The sequence below is a fragment of the Rhipicephalus sanguineus genome, chromosome 6 (assembly GCF_013339695.2).
Source record: "Rhipicephalus sanguineus isolate Rsan-2018 chromosome 6, BIME_Rsan_1.4, whole genome shotgun sequence".
NCBI classification, from domain to species: Eukaryota; Metazoa; Arthropoda; class Arachnida; order Ixodida; family Ixodidae; genus Rhipicephalus; species Rhipicephalus sanguineus.
In genome coordinates, this window is record NC_051181.1 from 174,861,497 (window position 1) to 174,870,225 (window position 8,729).

The 8,729-nt window shown below is 44.1% G+C and overlaps 1 long non-coding RNA gene across 2 annotated transcripts; it reads left to right on the plus strand.

Annotated features, from left to right (window-relative positions):
• Nucleotides 1–5,703: 5,703 nt before the first annotated feature.
• On the plus strand, nucleotides 5,704–7,770 carry LOC119395545 (uncharacterized). Of its 2 annotated transcripts, none has more exons than XR_005184234.2 (4): nucleotides 5,704–5,819; nucleotides 6,764–6,848; nucleotides 7,495–7,621; nucleotides 7,699–7,770. It is a non-coding gene; the product is annotated as an uncharacterized LOC119395545 (long non-coding RNA). The 2 variants fall into 2 exon arrangements; XR_005184235.2 differs by having other exon boundaries at nucleotides 7,578–7,621.
• Nucleotides 7,771–8,729: the final 959 nt, after the last annotated feature.

The following is an 8,729-nucleotide window of genomic DNA, read 5'->3' on the forward strand; positions in this document are numbered from 1 at the left end:
TCAGCTAGGAATACTAATACCCTTGAAGAGATAGCGGAAGCTCAGCGCATATCCCCAGCTTGAACGGTTCACAGCAACCAAAACGGGAAGACCATAATGACAAATTAGGAATCATGTATCATGCACAACATGGTATCAAACATGACATCCCAAACACTCAGAGCTACTAAGATCGTCGCGAACCGCGATACCGAAAAACATGACCCCTATCGCGAACGCGGCCCGCAGAAGACACAGAGCCAATGTACTGCTCAAAGCCCACGGCACAAACAGTCAATCTCTTTTCGTAGATGCTTAGCCCATACCTGAACACAAGGCCCACACTGCTGTCGCGATTGACACGTCGGGCATGTGTATTAACGCGTGCACTGTCAGAACCAACAAGATAGAGGATGCTGAGAGGTAGCCATAGCCATGGCTATCACCTCTAACAAACACAATTCATACTGAGTGACTCGCAAGTAGCTATCCGAAATTTTACGCAAGGACGGATTTCGCAACAAGCCCTCAGAATCCCTCGTTAATAGCCAAGAACTAAGAAAAGTAGATGAACCCAAATACCTAATATGGTTCCCGGCGCACACAGAGACTGATACCTCCAATCCGAACGAGATGGCCATGAGTTGTCGCGAGAAATAACCCGCCGCGCAACCCGAACGGACCCCTCGGTGAACATCCCGGCGGCGCCGACGTACCACACAAGACAGATTTACAAGCTACACAGAATACACACAACACAACACTACAGAGAGCCGAGGCGCGTCTTCCCGCACCTCACCCGAGTCTAGACAGGAACAGCATCTGAATTCCGACAGCTACAAACAAACCCTACCCACCCTGTGCACCTCCACAGAGCTATCCACACCTATACCCGGACAACAAATGCAAACTATGCACAACAGAAAGGGCTTCGTATAAAAATATACTGTGGAATGCCCCAACCTATCAACAAGTTTCCTGAGGCCCTCCGGGAGCGGTGGCTAGTGCTGCTCAGCTCGGAGGTCGAAGACCAAAGATGGCCATCCAGCAGGCCAAGGAGGCTATAGGGAGACAAGGTCTCCTGGTTCTACCTGTGCGGTCTAGCCCGGACCACAAACATGCCGGATCTCGTAATAAGTTTTATTCACTCCACTCACTCACTCGGCTTAGATTTGAATAAATACGGTACGACATTTGCGAGACACAGTTAAGGTTTTCCTTAACTGTGTCTACCCCACAGTTACCACAGTTAAGGTTTCCTTCCTCAAAAAACTCCGGAACATGCAACTGATGCCATCAAGATTCAACTATATCAAATATTTTAATGTGCAGATACTTGCAAAAGCAAGCAGACAACCTTCACGGATTCGCACAAGCACACGGAGACAAGGAAGAGATACGCAACGACGAGCGCAATCTAACAAATGCTTTATTTTTTCGAAAACCTCACCTGACACCCCTTCGCTCTGTGCGATTTGGCCTAAAAACCTTGTCAGAAGCGCACATGGCACATCTCGTGATCACATGCCTTATCATACAGATCACAACAGCAAGATTCTTTCTCAAGCAAAGCAACGGAAAGGTGGCTAACACATTTTTCGCCTTTAGGGGCGAAGCTTTAAGCGGCACCCGTTGTCCCTCGTCGTGCTCGTAATGAGTAACAAGTCTTACCCTTTGACCTCCAAGGTGGTGCCGGGGGGAGATCCCTGTGCGTTGTTGACTAAAAATCGCAGCGTGCGCGTTAACTAAAAGCCGAATTCTTCTGTCTCTGTAAGTTAAGTGATAAAAGCCGACTTCTTCTGCTCTCATTCCCATTAGCAGCCATTTTACCTCCAAGGTAGTGCTTGAGATTTCTCCTGTGCGTGATTAAACAATAAAAATTTTGTTCAAAACGCCGTGATTGATGAAATAAAAACCAACGAAAGACGCCAGATGTTTTGAAAAACAAAACGAAAGAACGCCAGATGTTTCTAAAGCAAAACGAAAAAGCGCCAGCTGCAACGAAAGACGCAAGGTGTTTTTCTAGCAATGGTTTTCTAAACATGAAAATCACAGCAATGTAAAATTAAAGTGAGCTGCAACGCTACTCATCGACCTTTAGTATAAACGCGCCCGATCTCACGTCGGTAGGTGTACGGGCAGAATTCCGGAAGATTCACGGTCAGACTCCGACTTCGCCCATATCATCATTCACTCCGTGGATATGCTGTGATTTTTGCTTGTCAATCTAAAAGCCTCCACTATCTTCCCCGAAGTGTTGCGTTGCTTGTATAATGGTGGTGCTACTAAACAAGGCGTGCATGAGCACTCATTGCAATCAACGCTAAACGTGTGTTAGGGCCCTTTCACGACATATGTTCTCTTACCTGGTGTTTATACATCTGAGCTGCCCTACACACATGAGCACACGTCAAAGGAATATTGTACACTACATTGTTTGCAACCTTTAACAACCTGGTGCTTGTGTTTAACCACACAGTAGCCTTCCTGTACACTTTTCAGTTTCTCACATTTCTGGTCAACCAAAGCACACACACCTCCGATTTTGTTCTTGGCCAAAAAACACACCTTAACTTTGTAATTTCCAGCTACCTTTTTTATACTGTGTGATACTCAGTTCAGGGTCTCGTTCTGGCAGACTTGATGCTTTCAGGTGGTATGCGAGGGATTATTGGTCAGCTGCCAGCTCGTAATAAGTTCACGTGCTACGTGACGCCAACAGGCAGAAAAAGAGTGTTCCACACTCGCCGTCATAGCCACTGGCAGCGCTGACTGACCTCCCACGTTAAAAATGCCATATATACACTATAAAGTGGACGGGGGGATGGCCGCCGCGGTAGCCTCAGTTGGTAGAGCATCGGAGACGTATTCGAAGGTCGCAGGTTCGGTCCCTGCCCGCGGCAAGCTATCTTTTCGTCCACTTTTCTTTATCACAATTACCTTACATTTTACTACAAAAACATCCCTATACTTTCCTCGGCATTAGTGTCCTGTTAGTTCTCATTAATATTGTGTATAACAAGAAAACAAGCCCTTAAAATTACACTTCTTTCCTTCATTCATAGCGAGGTCCTCGTTCTGGCAGACTTGATGCTTTCCAGGTGGTATGCGAGGGATTATTGGTTAGCTGCCAGCTCGTAGTGAAGTTCACGTGCTACGTGATCCAACAGGCAGAAAAAGAGTGTTCCACACTCGCCGTCATGGCTACTGGCAGCGCTGACTGACGCTCCCACGTTAAAAATGCACATATACCACACTATAAGTGGACGGGGGGGGGGCGACGCGGTAGCTCAGTTGGTAGAGCATCGGACGCGTTTATTCGAAGGTCGCAGGTTCGGTCCCTGCCCGCGCAAGCTATCTTTTCGTCCACTTTTCTTTCTGCACAGTTACCTTACATTTACTACTAAAACATCACCTATACTTTCCTGGCATTATTGTCTGTTAGTTCTCAATTAATATTGTGTATAAGAAAGAAACGAGCCCTTAAAATTAACACTTCTTTCCTTCATTCGTATCGCCATATAGATATTTTCGCTTGCGACAGGTAGTTCCTGGCTGGTATGATTAGTCCGTCAAGTATAAATTACTTTTAGCAGATAAAGGACAAGCTGGTCCTTTTCCTTTTCATGTTCCGTCATGTTCTGTATAAAATTCAAATTGATAACGTCCTCCCGTGCTTGTCTGTTTTGTGTGCGAGCGAAAGCTTGCGAAGCCTGCAGGCGGGCGTGGCTCATGCAGAGATGAAGTGCACTGGCCGGCGCTGTGGGGCGAAGGAGCACGAGTGTAGGAGGCTGCATCGCTTGGGCAGCAACTGCCAACTTCGACAGACATCATTATGCGGCTGATGTCTGTCGTGCTGCGCTCTCACCGCTAACTTTGTGGTGAGGCGACACGACAGCCGCTTCGCTCCCTAGAGCGGCGATACTACTTCGCAGCAGCATCTTGTAGAGTTAGGCGAGATCGCATCCTAAGGGAGTTAGCTGCTACCCTTACTTCATATAAGATTTCAGTTGGTTGCTATCGCAATCGTTGCTTCGCTCTCTCGGCCATACTGTGGCTCTTTTATCTGTGCCATTAACCTGTATATGCCGAAATCGGCGTGGGAGGAGATTACTGTAGGACGAGCATGACTGGCGGGTCATAGAAAAATGACAACAGTCATCATGATGGTATAGTGATCGTTTCATTATTTTCGTATACAGGCTGTTTCGTGAAATGTGTCGAAAATGTTAAAAAATGCGGGACACGGAATGTTTTCCTCGCTGCCTTCATAATTATTTTTTTGTAGTGGCAGTCATCTTAAGACGATTAGGGACCAAAAGTCACAGTTTCGCCGCAAAGGCGAAGCAATGAATGTGTTAGCAAGAAATTGGAATGCCACACGAAGAACGACAAGCAGATCGATACTTGCAGCGCGCTGCTGAAGCACAACGAAGGACGCCCGAAAAGAACGCACAGATATACACCGGACAAGCGTGAACTAACAACTGTCACAGTTGTTGCGTCTTTGTGCTTGAGAAATGCGCTGAAAGTGTCGACAATGGAGAATCAGACGCTCTTAGATATTAGATGCGAAGTATCTTATGGCGGAGTTCAATCCGGTGGTGGTGGTGGTGGTGGTGGTGTGCGGCGTGACCACCCTTACTGCGCATGCGCATACCCTCTCTACTCACTCTCTCCCCTTCCGCTCTCCCCTCCCCATCTCCCCTGTCTCCTCTCCACTTTCCCTCTCCCCTTTCCCCCTCTCCACTCTTCCTCTGAAACGCGGGCTAGACATGCCGAAATTCTGCGCAACGCCGCGATTAGCACCAGCGCATGCGCGTCCCCTCCCCCTCTCTCTCCTCTCCTACGCTGCCCCCCTCTCGCACGCTTGCCGACTACGTTCCCCGCTCGCCCTGTGAGAATTAACGGCCAGGCTAGAGGGAAGACAAGACGCGCGTAGCGTTCCTCTTCGCGTTCCACGACGCGAGGTCGGTAGCATGCCCGAAGAACGCCAACGGAACACAATCGTGCAAGTGCTCCGGCTTCGCATCGTCTCATGGTCCCCTTTAGCGGGAAATGGTGTAATTTTTAAATGCGAAGCATTTCTTAGCGAACTTCTGCGACTTTGAGCTTATCTATCTATCTATCTATCTATCTATCTATCTATCTATCTATCTATCTATCTATCTATCTATCTATCTATCTATCTATCTATCTATCTATCTATCTATCTATCTATCTATCTATCTATCTATCTATCTATCTATCTATCTATCTATCTATCTATCTATCTATCTATCTATCTATCTATCTATCTATCTAGCCGCCTACGACTTTGTGCTCTCCTGGTCGCTTGGTTAATCGAATGTGCACCAAAATTGGTATGGCGTAACATGACTGTATGACGAACATAAATGAGAAGTCATAACATGAAAATCATGCGCATGTCAGGGAGATGCTTTAATCACTAAGCCACTGCTGCAGCATAAAATCAGTACTAGTACAGTGAAACGTTGCTGCAGATTAGTGGTTAAGATTTATGCTAGATTCGGTGATTTATAAGAAGGAGCAATATCTGTATAAACAAAATTTATGGATAGCGTTTAGACACAAAATTTCAACATTTAGAACCTGCATAACTTTTGGAATGTATTTTGGAAATTACTACGAATCTGGGTACAAGCTCATGGGCAGCTTCATTACTGCAATATTTAGCATTGTTTCTTCCTACTTTAAGTACAGGGCACCTCTGGTATTAACGTAGATCATGGAAGCAAGGCTGACAAAAAGGCAAGGAAGGACAACCCAAAAGTCTTCAGTTTGACAAAACATTCATGGATTCTGAATGGAATGTTTAGGTGAGTAGCATAATTCCTGGCTGCATTTCCTTGAGGTAGAAGTATTGAATACAACGGACCATAGCAGTTGTCCATCCTACTACTACAACAAACGAACTTCACATGTTAAAACTTCTGGCTAAAGTCTAGCCTTATAAGTGAACCAAAATAAAGCCAACATTCTAAACACATTTTTTTGGGCAGCTTGGTTCGCTCTATGCCCGAGTAGCTAATGCTGGAGATGCCAATTGTGCATTTTCCAGGAGTTCTGTATGGATGCACAATGTTGCAAATACAACCTAGCCTAAAGTTATTTTGCTGGCCAATGTTGCTATGAAGACACTTCGAGAGGGAAATGTTGGTTTAGAGCAACATAGAAACCACGAGGGATAAACTAATTAGGCCTGTGCCATTTTGTTCTCGGACATTCTCCTTATAACTTTTCTACTGTTAGATTACTGAGGGGTGCATTGATTACTTTGTCATCTGGATAGCTTTCCTAGCCGCATTAGTTTTCTACCTCTTATTGTTAAATTTACGTTCACACAGTATTGTTAGCGTCGTCTACCTACTTCGTTTTCATTACACTCATCAGAAGTTGACAGTAGTTGATGTGCAGTGGCTGAGAACAGCTGCGTTGCCTGTTTAGAAGGCAAAATGTTTGTGGACTTCATGCAATGTAAATAGGCGGTCTATCGTTTAGCAACTAGACTGCAGATGAGGCATATGTCAAATATCTATTGTGACTGTGCCCAAGCTTAGTTCCCCTCGAAAAAGTGGGAAAATTGCAATTAGCAAAAGTGTCAGGTATAGAGCGACTACTTATGCAATGGTATTCACTGCATACTTACAGGAGGCATCAGAGAAATGGCATTGGAGAGTTTTTAAATAAAAATTTATAGTGAAGCTATGAGCGATTTGAAATTTTGTGATGATAACGTTTTATTTTTTGAATCACGAGACAGCTTCAGAGGTTGATGGTGAAACAAAAAAAGTGAAACACTAGGGTGGTCCTAACAAGGAGTTGGAAGAAAACGTAATGTTCAAATGGTAAGTAATAGAACATCTGTTAACGCTAAGACATGAAAGAATAGAACTGATAAATAAATTCATTTGCTTTGGCCATGGAGTTACCATTAACTAAGCCAATAAGAGTGAAATAATAAAGAAGCTAAGAATCCCGTGAAATACACTTCGCTGGTACTCATAGTCGCGGCTTTCCAGTATCTGTCAGGACGAAGGCTTGCACAAGCTATGTCTTGCCAGTACTCAACTATATAGGACAGGATAATACATGCATTCGAGATTAAATGAAAAATTAACATGAAAGGGCCGGAAGAGAACCGAATAAACTATGAGAAAAATGCTGGTAATGATATAGTCGCTGAAAGCAAGAAAAATATATGAATGGGAAGTGCATTAAGTGTAAAAAATAAACAGATCGTCACTTTGGATGAAGGTGTGGATTCGAAGCAGTAGCAAGTGTTGTAGTGGAGACACGAAGGACACGGGAAGCTGAAATTATGAAATATAGAGCGCTGAGGCTGGTGCAGCTACTTGGTAACGGTTTATAGAAGGAAAGTTGGAGATGCCTTGTTTCAGAGCGGACATGTTAAGGCTGATGATAGAAGTAAAGCACAGACGGAGGTACTCAGACAACTGTCTCTTTATAACCGATTTATTCTTTCATATAAAGGTGCCGTGAGAAGATCATTGTCTGAAATCACTCTACTCTTTCAATTCTATATTCTGCTGTGGCCGCTCATTACATACTAACAGCCTGAGTACTGTAGGTTAAACCTCCATTGCCTAAACGTCCCATCGTAAGTAGTGTTATATAGTCTCTCCACGAAGAGCACAATATTGTATTGTCTTACGCTCTTTTGTTTTTTTTTTGCAGATTTGTGAAGACTTAAATAAGTACAAGATGGATCAAACTGTTACAAAGAAATTATGATAATCTTATTTCTTTGCCTGGAATGGATATATGCCAAATGCAGAATCCAGGTGTGTGGAGAACTTTAATAAATAGCAGTATTGCCCCTTTCCACAGCATTGTCTTCCTGTCAGCATATTTACACTTCACATTTTAAAGCGGTGCCCCAATCCAAGCATGCAGTTTTTAGGCTTTGTCTGAGTGCCATAGGTACCTGCATGGCAGAAAAACAGCAGAGCTGCAACTGTGTAAATCAGGTCGAACGAATTTCACACCATGAGGTCGCTTGGGCATTTAATAACGAGAATACTTTTTGTGTACATTACAAATCACCTAATTTGACAAATCTGCATGAGTTCCGTTCCAATAATAAGGGTAGACAGTTGCCTATACGCAAAAGAGATGTTAGTCTTCATTTTGCACTGCTAATCTAGAAAACCAGCAAAATGTCATGCTCATTTCACAGGGCCTGCCATATATTACGGCTTAAAGGTTAGAAAGTCAGAAAATGTTGGTATGCATGTTTCATAGTGCACTCCATGCTTTACGGTCGGCTACAACACGAGAAAACGTTGCTGCTGAGGTTTTACACACCATTGTGTAACGATGAATATACACACCACTGTGTAAGGACGAATAACGATGAATATACCGTGTAACCAGCGTATATTTAACGGCTTAAACACTAAAAAACACAAAATTGGCGCAACGTAGATTTTACTGGTTGTGGTCTATTTTTACTGGTTAAGTACTGTGGAGTGAAAAAACAGTGGCTAGATTTTTTCTACACGATATCATTATATAGACGGCATGCATACCGTAAACTTGAAATACGGGTCACAATTTTTTTACGGTAAAAGCTTGGCAGCATCAGCTCCCAGTACTTTCACCGTAAAAACTACGGTGAATTTTTTACAGTGTCTATGGTCACGCATTTGACGTAGTCACTGACCACCACGCCCTTTGTTGGCTATCCACTCTTAAAGACCCGTCTG